Genomic DNA, 14625 nt, shown 5'->3' on the forward strand with positions numbered 1-14625 from the left:
ATGTGCATAGATTGGCACATAGCTCTGTTTTTCGTCAAGTTTATTTTCTAATTCCGACACTCTCGTAATTACTTGGCAAGTGGTTGTCGCAAGCGTTTCTACTTCCCTTTTTTTCTCTTCGCAGGTATTGGCCCGCTTCGTCACTTTGGTATCTACTTCGGATACTAAAGCCTTTAAAGTTTCCACCTTCTTTTGACCCTCTTTTTTCACTAATTGAATTTGTTCCGTCACCTTATTCTCGATGATCGGAGCAACTGATTCTCCTACACGTTTCTCGATTCTGCTAATTTCGGAATAAAAACGAGTATTTATGCTCGCAATTTCCGCCTGAACGCCTATCATTTCCTGTTTAAGATTACCGATTTCGGTATTAATTACAACAATATCTTCTTTGATTTTATCAACTTTTGTGTTAACAACTCCAACATTGTCGTTAACAACGTTAATAGCTTTGTTCTGACTGTCTAGCTTTCGTTCAATTTTTTCAGACTGAGCTTCTTGCTTGGCCGATTGACTCTTGATTTCGTTAATCAAAACATTCAATAAATCAGTTAAATTCCCGGAAACTACCGGTTTTACTTCCGTAGCGGCTTCCTCTTTAATTGTCCCCCCGTTTTCGTCATCAAGGGATTCACATTTGATTTTCACTTCCGATTCCGAAACATATTCTAAAGTGTGGAATTCCATTTCTGCTCTTTGTTGCGTTTCGGCGGTCGCGTCTTTCATGCTAGCCGCCTGCCCCTGAACAATGGGTACCGCGGTGCGCGTTTCCCACTGTTCGACCGATTGTTCCTTGTCCAAGCCTACCAAATTTTGGTAATTGTTGCCTTCACTCATTTTAATAATTTTCAATATAAATGACAAATCTCAAATCTAATTAGGATTACTCCCACTACTTACTCTCGCTGACGTAACGGCTTGTACGTAACCAGTACTTTGTTACGATATTTGCACAATGCAAAATTCGTGTCCAGAACAACCTCAAATATGAAGATTGTCCTGTCACCAGGTCGCCACGTGTAACCTCCTCCTCACATATCGACCTTAATGACAGTGAAAAGTTAAACCGTGTGTACCTAATGGAAATTTGGGAAAAGCAATCGTCACCGAAGTTAATCTGTCGGTAAAGAGGGAGGAAAGGGTTACATCTATATGAAAGGAAAAATGCTAATGAAACAGGTGGAAATTAATTTTGAAAAGTGGTAAAGTTAATAAAAAAAGTAAATGTGCAGCCGTTACGTTAACAATTAACTAGCGGTAATTAGATATTTGAGATTTGGGTGAAATTACGGTCGCCAGTCCTAAGGACAATTACTATAGTTACTGAAAAAGAAAGGTTATTACACATATAATTAGCACTAGAAGCGTGGCAACTGAAGGTTGACACGTGCAGTGTGAAAACTGAAAGTTTGTCAGAAGTAATAAATTTCGCTACACTCTGACTTAATTTAGCAAAAGAATTAATAAAACAGGAAAATCGAAAGTTAATTTAGTGACTGAAGTTAATAGTGAGCTTTCTTTCTGAAGCACATCGAAATTCAGTAAAATACGGTTAGTCTTGGACTACCTCAACAATCATTTCAAAAGCTACTTGAATCTACACAATTTAGAAATAAGAGATTTAACTTTGAACTTGAATTAAAAGATTCTGAACGATTAACAATAGTAAAATTTAGTACGTACCAAGCTGAGCTGCAATCACAGGTAAGCCAAAATATGGTAACAAAACTCGCACTCTTCATTTGTGCTTGTGTAATCTAAATATTGTAGCCAGCTATGAATACCTTAACTGAACTTTGAAATTAAAGCAGTGAAATCAATGATGCTGGCGTTTGAATTTCAATGACACTCAGGTTCATTCCGGAAAAGGAAGGGACCCTGCTTGGTAATGCAATTGGGACAATGAGCAACAAAGGTTCAAGCTAAGTTGCTGTAATTTGGTGATACAAATTTTAAAAGTTTGAAAAGCTGAGGTCTGCCATACAGTTCTAAAACTTTACTTGCTTCCAGTCTTCCTTGTTGGTTGATTGAAGGTTTGAAGCCGTCGATCGAGGAAGTGGCGACAGTCACTCATTGTCGGCCGTCGCTGTTGCAGAAGCTGGATGTTAGCGCGCCTTCTTCTCGACACGGTCACCAGACGAAACGGGCTCTTGATGTGCGCCAGCTAATGCTTCCCGTCCGCGACACCATGTCAGAAACTATCATCGCAAGTCGAGCGCAATTACATGCTGCCAAACCCCGAAAGCGCGGCAACTCGCGGGAGCTTCACACAACACACCTGCTCCACTCGCTACTTCCGCCAGACTCTCTCTATGCCCTGCCCGCGCTCCACGCGGCAGAGTTAACACTACCAAAGATCCTACACACTTTGATTCTTCACACGACCTATCGATGTAATCGTTCGATAGCAGTTTTCCCTAGGCAAGACCCAGCGTAAAAATACAAATAATATTTACGAAACAAACCAATTATACATCGACATAAATGCATAAAATATATATACAAATAGCAAAACAATTACAATATGTAAAGACACAGAAACGTCATATATTCAGGTACCAAAAATAAGGAAAAAAAATTATAGTACAATAGATGGAAATAGGAGGATATGCATTTCCGGCGTTACACACTCCACTTTGAACTATAGTAAGGGTGTTGTGACGTGTAGGGACTTGGTGGATATCCCCCAGGACGAGTTTAAATCTGAGTGGGTTGACGTAGGTATTGTTGACGTGCAGCATATTATGAAACGTGTCGATGGTGACCTAGTCAAATCCGACTCGTTTATTCTCACGTTCAATTGCCCGAGACTCCCAGAGCATGTTAAAACGGGTTTCTTACGTTTGCCAGTACGGCCATATTTCCCCAACCCAATGCGCTGTTTTAAATGTCAGCGCTTTGGGCATACTACGTTGGGGTGCAATGGGATAGCCACTTGTGGTAAATGTGGTCAGCCTGCCCATGAAGGAGCCGATTGTTCATCGCCTGTGAAGTGCGTGAATTGCTCTGGGAGTCACCCTGTCTGGAGTCGGGTCTGCACCATCTACCTCGAGGAACGGAAGATACAGGAGATCAAAACAAGTAAGCGAATCCCCTATGGTGAGGCCAAGAAACACTTTAAGGCCATTCAGCCTCCTGTGTTTACAACATCTTTCGCTTCCACTCTGCAGAAACCGGTACAGTTGGCCACTGTTGCTACACAAACGGAGGTTGCTAGTGTCAGCACTAATACCTGCGTTTGCCAGTGCACTTGTGCTGCTGCGGTTGTTTTGCAACTTGCAGCTCTCCCCACAACGTCGGACAAGGCCGTTGTTGCTGACATTGGGGTCTTTCCTGCCCCTCCCCATATGGCACCTTCTGCCCAGGCGAGTAAAGCTCCAACTGTTGACAAGGTTCTGCATTCTAAGTCCCCCAAGACGAAGACACCGAAGGTGACGGTTTTGCCACCTGAGGAGACTAGTCAGGGTCAGTCCGATGACGATGCCATCGTACTATCTGACATCTCCCTTGGGGCGCCATCAGAGCTGTTGGACATTGATGTCGACCGGGGGCGATATTCTCGCCCCAGGAATAAATCTCCAGCCAGTACGGGCTCTCCTCCAAAGCACAGGGGCAGGGTGAAAATTCAGCCACCCTGATCACTGGCTCCCATATTACAGTGGAAACTGAATGGGTTCAGGAAGCATGTGGCCGAATTACAACTCCTTGTACAAGAGCGCCCGTTGTGCATATGTCTCCAAGAGACACATTTCGGGCCACTGATGCTCCTTCTTTACGGGGCTATACCGTGTATCGAAAAGATGATCTGATGGGGGAAAGAGCAAAGGGTGGTGTTGCAGTTTTTGTCCATGACATGCACCACTCATCTGAGCTCCCTCTCGTTACGGACTTGCAAGCAGTTGCAGTTGACCTTCTTGTGGGGCAGAGGCTCACAATCTGTTCCGTTTACTTACCACCTCAGGATGCAATAGACTCTGAGGCTCTCACAGACATTATTACCCAACTCCCCCGCCCATTTCTCCTTCTGGGGGACTTCAATGCTCATAATGTCTTATGGGGCTCTACGACTACTTGCCCCAGGGGTCGCATTCTGGAAAGCCTCATGGCATCCGAAGAACTTTGCATCCTCAACTCTGGTGCTCCCACTCATTTCTGTACTGCTTCTTGGTCGTCGTCAGCTATTGACCTTTCCTTTTGCTCTCCAGCACTCGCGGATTCTGCTCTGTGGGAGGTTGCCACTGACCTCCATTCTAGTGACCACTTCCCCCTTTGGATTCGCCTCCTGGATGAGACTGTGGCATTATCAGTGCCACCCAGGTGGCACCTCTGCAGAGGTGACTGGACACTTTTCAGCGATTTAGCTGTTTTGGAACACCGTGCCAGCGTCCACGAATGGGTCGACCATGTTACAGCCGTGATCTCCCATGCTGCTGAATTGTCGATCCCACGGTCCTCAAGTCATCCCAAGAGGCGCCCTGTCCTTTGGTGGAACACTGAGTGCCGCTCAGCCATCCGAGCCCGCCGTGCAGCTCTGCGCATCTTCAAGTGCCGTCCCTCAGCTGACAATCTTGCGGCCTTTCGGGTGGCAAGAGCCAAAGCGCGGCGAGTGATTAAAGAGAGTAAACGACGGTCATGGCAATCGTTCCTGAACTCCATCTCCCGCTCCACTAGTTCTACAAAAGTATGGGAAGCCATCAGGAGGATTTCCGGGAAACGCAGCCAACTACCTGTCACGGCAATGCTACATCAGGGTTGTCTACTCACGGCGCCGAGAGACGTTGCCCAGACACTGACCATGTATTTTGCCGAATCAACTACCACTATTAACTGTGATCCAGATTTCTGCCGCTACCGCACTGCCATCGAGAGGGATCACTTGGACTTCCGGTCTCCAAATTCTGAACCCTACAACTGCCCCTTCACAATGTGGGAACTGGATTCGGCGCTGTCTGTGGCTCATGATACTGCGCCAGGTGATGATCAAATCCTGTACAGCATGCTGCAGCACTTGTTGCTGCCATCCAAGGAAGTTCTCCTGAATTGTTTTAATATGATATGGTCATCCGGCACGTTCCCTGACTCGTGGAGGGAGGCGATTTTGATTCCCCTCCTCAAACCGGGAAAAGACCGAATGCATCCCGTAGTTATCGGAGTATTGCTTTGACGAGCTGTGTCGGGAAGACATTGGAACGCATGGTCAACCGTCGCCTGGTTTGGCTGCTCGAGACCAGGCAGCTCCTTAGCCACTCTCAGTGTGGCTTTCGGAGATGTCGTTCAACTATAGACAACTTGACCCGGCTTGAGGCGGCTATCCAGCAGGCCTTCCTACGTAACCAGCATTGTCTAGGTGTATTCTTTGACATTAATAAGACGTATGACACTACTTGGCGCCGCCTTATCCTCAATCAACTCCATCAGTGGGGCTTTCGTCGCCATCTCCCCATCTTCATTCGGTCCTTTCTTTCCCGCCGCCTCTTTCGATACCGTGTTGGTAATATGTTATCTGATTTGTACGTGCAGGAGAATGGTGTTCCTCAGGGAAGCGTTTTAAGTGTCACCCTCTTTGTCGTCACCATTGACAGTATCACGTCCACTATCCGGAGTCCTGCCCAGTGCTCCTTGTTTGTGGACGATTTTGCTGTTTTCTGTTCTTCCTCCAGTCTTGTCACTGCTAGTCGGCAGCTGCAGCTTACGATAAAGCGATTAGAGGCATGGACTGCGACGACGGGTTTTACCTTTTCTGCAGACAAATGTGTGTGTGTTCATTTTAATCGTTCTCGACGTGCTTTTACCTCCCCTGAATTGCGTCTGAGGGGCACCATTCTTCCTTTTAGGGACACTGTGAGGTTCCTGGGCCTCAATTTTGATTCCAAGTTGTCGTGGTTGCCGCACCTTAAAGACCTCAAGGTGCGGGCCCTGAAGGCGCTGAATATTTTGAAGTGTCTGAGCCATCGGTCCTGGGGAGCAGATCGGCCGCGTCTGCTGCAGTTTTATAGGGCTTTCGTCCGATCGCATCTTGACTATGGATGCACTGTGTATGGGTCAGCTAGGCCTTCGTATCTGATGATTCTTGACGCAGTACACCATGAGGGTATCAGGCTGGCTACTGGTGCCTTCCATACCAGTCCCATCCCCAGCCTGTGTGGTGAGGCAGGGGAACCGCCGCTCGCCATCCGGCGAAAACTCCTCATGGTGCGACGGGTGTGTCAATTCCTTGCCTGTCCTACCTCCCCTGCATACCCTACTGTTGCCCGACCGCCTATGGAACCTCTCTTTTCTAGTCGCCCAAGGGCAACGAGACCATTTGGGATTCGTGCCAAGCATTTGCTTGAGTCCCTTGGTGTGGAGCGTGTGGCACCCTAACTCCAGGGATATACCCGTCTGCCATCCTGGTTGCTCCAGAGGCCCAGCGTCCTTTTAGATTTGTCAGAGTACCGGAGGAGCTGCACTCCTGCGTTTGTTTTTACCTCCTTATTTTATGATATTTTAAACCAGCATCCCGACCATGTACCAGTATTTACGGATGGCTCTAAACAGGGGGACTCTGTTGGTTGTGCTGTTGTTTTCCCTGATCGGCTTCCTGCAGCGTTTACCATCTTTGATGCCGAATTGTTTGCGATCTTGCGGGCATTGGAGCAGATGAGATGCGTTCCCAGTCTTAAGTTTCTCATCTGTTCTGACTCCCTGAGTGCCCTTCAGACCATGCAACACTTGTACCCAGCGGATACGGTCGTCCAGAACATCCATGATGCCCTACTCCACCTGCAACGGCAGGGGAAGGAGGTTTCATTCTGCTGGGTGCCGGGGCACGTAGGAATTAGGGGAAACGAACTGGCGGATGTGGCTGCCAAAGATGCATGTTCCCTCCCTCACGTTGTTGAATGTGCCGTCCCCCTCCTTGCTGTTACCTCCCTTTTGCGTTTTCGTGTTATGCGTCAATGGGAAGAGGAGTGGCTGGCAGTCGGTGAAAATAAGCTGCGTCTGGTCAAGGCCACCACGCGGCCATGGCGTACGTCCTACCAGTCATGCAGGCGGGATGAGATTCTCCTCACTCGCCTCCGCATCGGGCACAGTCCCTTAACGCACGGTTTTTTACTTCGGCGGGAGGACCCCCCAATCTGCAGTGCTTGTGGCGTCCAGATTACGGTCCGCCACATTTTACTTGACTGTCCTTTATTCTCTGACCAGAGGGCGGTGGTTTCCTTGCCACCGGATTTGCCCTCTATTTTGCAAGACGACGCAACGACTGTGGTTAAGGTCTTACGGTTTTGTGTCCTGTCCAATTTGTTGCCTCGGATTTTAGGGAGAGGATTTTAATGCGCTGCTGGGTGACTGGCTCACCCAGGCTTTAGGTAAGAGGTCCGCCAGTCACGATTACCTACTTGTTTCACTTCGATTTCTGTTCTCTTTTCCTTGTGTTTCCTTTCCTCTTTTAGTGCGTTTCTTCTCCTCTTGTTTTGCCTCTGTATGTGAGGATTTGGAACTGCGTCAGGTCTGTGTCTTTTAGCCGTTCTCCTTGTTCGGTGTCCGTCTTTGTCCCTTCACTGCATGTGTTCCTGTTTCTATGCGTTTGGGCGCTGATGACCACGCTGTTTAGCGCCCGAAAACCTCAAACCACACACACACACACACACACACACAAATTTCGTACAATCAGTCTTAAGTTATACATGTGGATCACAGAATGTATGTAACACTCACTTCCCACGACAACGCAGACAGAACAACGTACAACGCCTCTGAACAGTACCGTGTTCAATGTTATGTACAGGAAGAGGATAAATTTGAGAAAAACTCTCGAATCTATTTGGAGGGAATTGATGATGCTTCTAAATCAATTGGTGTTGGTACTTTGGTAGTACATAATAACCATTCCGTCAAGTGCCTAAATAACCACAGAGTTTACAACTCAGCGAACATTATATTATTGTTCAAATACACCACACAGACACTGAAAAGCGTTCGTATCAAGTCGAAGCCTCATTAAAATTGATTCCAAAGAACAACAAGAAAAATGCCGAGACTGAGGGTAAACGGAGACGAGGAACAATGTCGAACGAATTAATGCCGGCCTGAAGAAAAGAAACTGCACTGATACTCAAATATTTATCACCCACATTTCCCCAGCACGTTAAGGCCTGGTGCATACTTCTCAGATTTCGTCCAGTGTCCAAAAAGCACATCGCGTGATTGAAAAAAAGGACGTATTTAATCGCTTAACGCCGACAAATTGTTATATCCTAGCCAGTAATGCCAACCGAGCCCGCTGCCAAAAGGTTGGCAGCATCAAAGTCCGGACGCCGTCCGCATAAGCAGCGCCAGCGATACAGGAAATCGCCACAAGTCTGCGCGCGCCACCGCTGGCTTCTGGCTTCTTAAGCGCTGGAGTCGCGAGCGCTAGGACAGTTCTGTATTCGCCGCTCAGTTGTATTCTCGCCACCGATTTGTGTACTTGCTAGTCAGTTGTGTGTTCATCGCAGCAGAGTTGTTGTTTGTCGTCAGCCGACGCTGACCTAGCCGCTCCGACTCGAACTAGACAGATTTCTGTAGACACGGAGTTCACTAATGTTTTTCTGTATCTTCGTTAATAAAGATAAGTACCGACTTTTATTTAATCAGAGTGTTTGGGTTTTCACCTTTCTGTTCACTGTTCCAGCGGACCGGTCGGCCCGCTATTAAAAGTGTGGCGGTGACTTCGTAAGCCGTTTCTACAGCGAAGTGTTTGTCGCTACGAACCCCGCCACAAAACAAATTATAAAAGACAGGACAACATCCCGCATGTCACTAGAGAGATGAAGGTTCAACGTTTTGAAACAGCTGCGCTGTTATTTGTTTGCATACCAATCGACTACATCACAAGAGAAATAATTTTGTGTGTTGGAATTCACTTGAAATTAATCAATTGTTCAAGTGCAACGTGCATTCCGCAGTCGATTCAGCAAGACACCGCCTCTGCACACCCAGATTTATGATTGGCATACAAAATTCCTAGAAGCTGGTTGCATATGCAAGGGGAAGAGCACTCGTCAGCCACACACATCTGATTGTCGAGCGTATCCGAGATGCGTTCAAACGGGGCCCTCGGAAGCCCGTAAGACGGGTAGGCCAGGCTCCAACTTCCTCAAAGAACAGTCTGACGTTATCTGGAACGACGCCTGCATATGACGCTTAAAAGTTGCAGTTACTGCAGGAATTGCGTCCTAGCGACCGTAACAAAAGGTACGAATTTAGCATTTCATTTCTCTAAGTACGGTAGAGGACACTTTTTCCGAACGACTCATCTTTTCGGACGAATGGACGTTTCATCTGTCGAGTAAAGTTAACCGTCATAAAGTAAGAATTTGGTGGTCACAAAATACTGGCGTCTTCGTCGAACATTAAAGAGTCCCGCCAAAACTGAATGTGTTTTATGCCGTTTCAGTTCACAAAGTTTATGGACCGTTCTATTTAGCGAATGAGACTGTGACAAGAATAGACATACCTGCACATTCTGCAAAACTAGCGGTATCCTCAACTGCACGAAAATTCCGATGTTTTGATTATTATGCATGGTGACACCCAGCCCCACTTTCTCATTTGTCCCACCTATGGAACCTACTGTTCAAGAACAGAGAAATCGAATTGTTGAAACTGTAAATTTAATAAACAGAGACCTGTTGATCCTTGTTTGGAATGAAACGGACTACCATTTTGATGTTTCTCGAGCAATGCGTGGTGCTCGTGTTGAGTGTATGGTAGAATGTCTGTGCTGTTGTAAATATTTGAACCTTTCTCTACCCACTGACATGTGCAATGTACTTCCATCTCTCACAATTTGCCTGTAATAAACAATTGAAACCCTTTCTTTCTTTTTAAATCACCATCTATAATGCACTTTAGTAACGAAAGTCTAATGACATGATTCTACCTAGATGAGGAGAATCCACCTGCATAAGCTTGACCTCGATGCAGGCAGTCTGGTCTCATCATTTACGTCACAACCACATTACAAATGGGCACAGACCAAAAGAAGCTCTTCTACGTCTATTGAATATCCTAAGAGTGACTACTACGGGTAGTGGGGAGATTCAGTAAAATCATGTGCAGCAAATGCACTTGAGCGTATGTGAATTACCGAAGAAGAGATATTAGCAGCTGAATTCGTTCTGAGCTTTGTAAATATCATCACACAGTTGACGAATTCTTCCCACTGGAAACAGAGATACTAAAGTCTTTTATTATGCAAACATTTCTTTGCAGCTATATTCTTTGGTTGTCGAGAAGCATATGATACTATCTAGTGTGATATTTCACCATCAATGCACTACCAGAATAGACATTTCGTTGGTCCCCCCCCCCTCCCCAGTGTGATTGTGGTCCTTGCTAATGGAATGATAGTTTCGACATCGAATTACTGACTAGCCAGTTCACTCAGGAGAATGGCTTACCTTAGGACAGCATTTTATCACTCATTTTATTACAACAAAATATATAGCATTTATGAAACAAAACATCCCAAATTCAGTATTCCTTGTTTGTGTACGACATTTCGGTATTCCGCCTTTTACTAGTCTTCCAACAGCTGTATGGCTCCTACAGCTGACCTTGTTAGTGGGATGGTATGGTACAAATAGTTGTATGTCAGCTATATAAATTCTGTTTGCCTTTTTCTGCTGCTGAATTAACTGAATTTCGAATGGTGGTCACCATTTGGAACTTCATATCCTCAGTTACCTTCCTGGACCTCGACTTTGATCACAGGCAGTCATTGCTGTAACACCTCCATAGTATGAAGCGTATACATGCAAATGCATTGAAATTCCTAAAAATGGATCTAAAACGCATCTGTTCATATTTTATATTGGATATGACACATAGTGCTGAACCCGTTCTGCATGTAGCCAATGGACTGCGTCTGGTGAAATGCACTTTACCAGCGGTGCAACACGCAGTGAAAGTTGTCTGTGAACGAGTGTTCTCATGCAGCCACTATGACCACACAATCAGTACAGCAGATATATCGATAGCAACAGACAAGCACAGTGGAGAATACTTACTTCACCTTTTTTTTTTGTTTTTTTGTTTTACGACAGAGGTATCTGATATCATTTTCTTACCTAGGCGCTAGTCGGCATTGCGCAGACAAAGTGGTAATGAGACTAGCACATGGCCAAGGAGGCAGTCAGGGAGCTGAGATCTCTCAGTAGTGTCTAACAGAGAAGTGACAGTAGCGTGCCAAAAAACTACTTCTGCTCGCAGTAATGATCCCCTACCGCTAGGTAGGATAATCCAGGCCGACATGACTGAACAGGTACTAAAGTGGTGGTTAATGATACAAGCAGGTGCAAGACAACGTTTATAGACGTTTGTGATGGCTGAGTACCTCCACAACTAGACTCTAATGAAGGTTTTGTCAGTTTCCATGTAGCTGTTGCGTTCTATTAATTATGTGAATAGTGAACCACATATTCGTGATAGGCTACTTCATCACAGTATTCACTGTATACATATACGATGAAGACTGTGATAAAGTAGCTTATCGTGTGTTTGTGGTTAACTAATTACGTAATTAAAAGAATGAAAGAGCTATCTCAAAACTAACAAAACCTTCGGCAGGATCAAGTTGTGGAGGTACTCAGCCATTTCATGATTGCTCACATCCAGCAGTAATTTCGTGATGGTTTCAAGATTTGATGGTTTTTGAGGAAAAGACGTTCCCACAGAAACAAGTAATTTTTTTCTATATTTTATAGTCTTCGTTACTTCATGTAAAGAAGTATTAAAGGATGATAGTATTTTTAATGGAACGATGATTTTTTTGACAGTCGAAGTGTAAAGCGCCGGAGTTACGGAACGCTTCTTAAATCTGGTATCAAAACTTCTGAAAACGCAACTGAAAATGGGCTACATTCAAGAGTCAGATGGACAGAATAAAATATTGCCGCCTACAAGCACGGATATCAGGCAACTCTCAGTCATTATACCGAAGGTTTGTCTGTTTACGTTTCTGCATCTTAGACTTAAGAAGACAAATTTCTATCGAGTAGACTGCGGAAATTACACGGCTTGCTTTTGTTTGGTGTTCCTTGCGAGCAGACATGAGCTGTGAGGTACTCTGCTTTGTATAAAGAAGGTTAAAATTTGTTGTAACAAGAAGGAGGTGGTGAAAGGAAATCTATATCGATCGTTGGTGTCAGATGCACCAGGTACTTGCACTTATTTTCTGGTGTTTAAAGTGGTTCAAATGGCTCTGAGCACTATGGGCCTTAACATCTTAGGTCATCAGTCCCCTAGAACTTAGAACTACTTAAACCTAACTAACCTAAGGACATCACACACGTCCATGCCCGAGGCAGGATTCGAACCTGCGACCGTAGCAGTCGCGCGTTCTGGTGTTTAGTGCAAATAAGTAAGCATCTTCATCACAAACAAAACATGAGGAAAATATATCACATACGAAGAAGCTGCTCTACGACACTTACCACTATGCATGGTGAGCGAAATGTTGTAAGGAGGAAAGACTGAGACACCATACATATAATATTCTGTTAGGTTTGTGTTTCTATTAGATCGCTGTTGACAGTGCACAATGGTATTGTTAATAATATCATTGACTGATACTGGAGAGCACCACATAGTAACTTTTATATAGTACTGTATGTCTGGTCGTTAATTAGAACTGACCACTGACGGGAAGGACAAAGTGGGTAGCATGTTCTTCAGAAATCGCTATCCGCTGAAGAAGAGCTAGTAAAAGACGTGCTATGTCCTGCAGGGACGGAAATTTAGTGCCCTGTGAGAGAGCAGGGCATAGAGAACGCCGTATAGAATCGTGAGGCTGCAGGAATCCCGTAGTGCAGACCCAGTGATCTGAAGGTATCTCTTAGCGGGACTGAAAAAATTTCAGAGTAACGTACCAGGAGAAAGAGAGTAGGGGGTGGAACAAGGCGAAAACACATCCTTTCAGGGCAAAGGAACGTCTGGGCTCAAAAATGATGATCACAATCTGACCTCCGAGGAATCTTCTCACGGAAAGCGCTAGCGCACACATACGACGTAAAAGTAGAGGCGCGTTTCTTACTCGAAGAGTGCTGAGAGTGTATGAGATGAAATGGAAACTTCCAGAAAATCTAAAGGAGTATGAGCTTTAGGTGAGTGGTTGACTGATTCATGAACCATGTAATGGGAGGTAATGTTTTTGTAACAGGCACCGGGATTCGTCACCTGAGTGCAAACATAGACGCTGTGTGTCCAATAGGGAACTGGGTTGACGTGAAGTGATCGAGGCCACTTCCCTGCTGGGATGTATCTAAGAGAATTCCCTCCGGGTATCGACACAGAGACTCTGCTGGGAGAACGACGGTGGAGAATATGATGGTTACATTTCGCAAAGCTTCGCTGTAGACACAGGGAGAATGTGAAATCGTTTTTCTGTGACAAAGTTGTTATTCTGTTTACTCGAGTGATGGTCGTTGACCTCTCTGTGGAGTCTGACAGACACTGAGGCGCTTGTTCACAGGAGAACACTAGAGTCGAGTCTCTGTTCTTGGCTAGCGGGCAAACAGAAATCTTCAGTTCTCTCTTGTTCTGAGGTAATTTCACCCGTAGGAGTTTACGGATGGCATATCGTATCCACTGTGTAGGCAGAGAATTGCAGGTACGTCACGTACGTCTTCGGCACCTCGGCCAGCGTTCCAGCGAGCAGATCATTGTTGCAGTACAACTGCTGTTCGTCCTTCAGTAAATGATATGCGCTCTCCAGATCGGCGGATAGGGATACAGTAACTGTAAGTGTGTTGAGTTCCCTTTTGTTGTCCACTGACCGTCTTCTGAAGGTGTTAGAGTGGTGCACGTCTTCTGTTTCTCACCGCTAATCAGTATCAGCCAACTTTCTGTCCATCTAATAACGGGGGGCCGCAGATCTAAAGGCAGTCAAACATATTTTCTGCCAATCTCGAAGTTAAATGTAGAGTAGAATCTGACATTTTTATCTCACAGTTATATATGTTTTTGCACTCTGAATTTTGAAAATAAATAATTTATGGTACCCACGTTGTCGTTCATGCTATTGATTTACCGGTAGGTATGAACGGTTTGAGGTGCTAAACTGACGTGAAATAGAACAACAACACGGTAAGGTACTTCGTTTTAAGGAAATCTCAAGCTATAGGCTGTCAATGGCAGGGTCATCTTAATCATTTGTAGGGGTGAGAATTCTATTGCGGAGACAACGTTAGGTAACCACACACGTACCCACCATACGTTACAAACACCACAGTGGTTTTACAACATACACTATGTGATCAAAAGTATCCGGCCACCGCCAAGAACATATGTTTTCCATATTAGCTACATTGTGCTGCTACGTACTATCAGGTACTCCATATCAGCGACCTCAGTAGTCATTAGACATCGTGAGAGAGCAGAATGGGGCGCTCCACGGAACTCACGGACTTCGAACGGGGTCAGGTGATTGGGTGTCACTTGTGTCATATGTCTGTACGCGGGGTTTCCACACACCCAAACATCCCTAGGTCCGCTGTTCCCTACGTGATAGTGAAATTGAAACGTGATGGGACACGTAAAGCACACAAGCGTACAGGCCAACCTCTTCCGTTGACTGACAGAGACCGTCGACAGTCGAAG

Source organism: Schistocerca cancellata, chromosome 3 (genome assembly GCF_023864275.1).
Source record: "Schistocerca cancellata isolate TAMUIC-IGC-003103 chromosome 3, iqSchCanc2.1, whole genome shotgun sequence".
Classification (NCBI taxonomy): domain Eukaryota; kingdom Metazoa; phylum Arthropoda; class Insecta; order Orthoptera; family Acrididae; genus Schistocerca; species Schistocerca cancellata.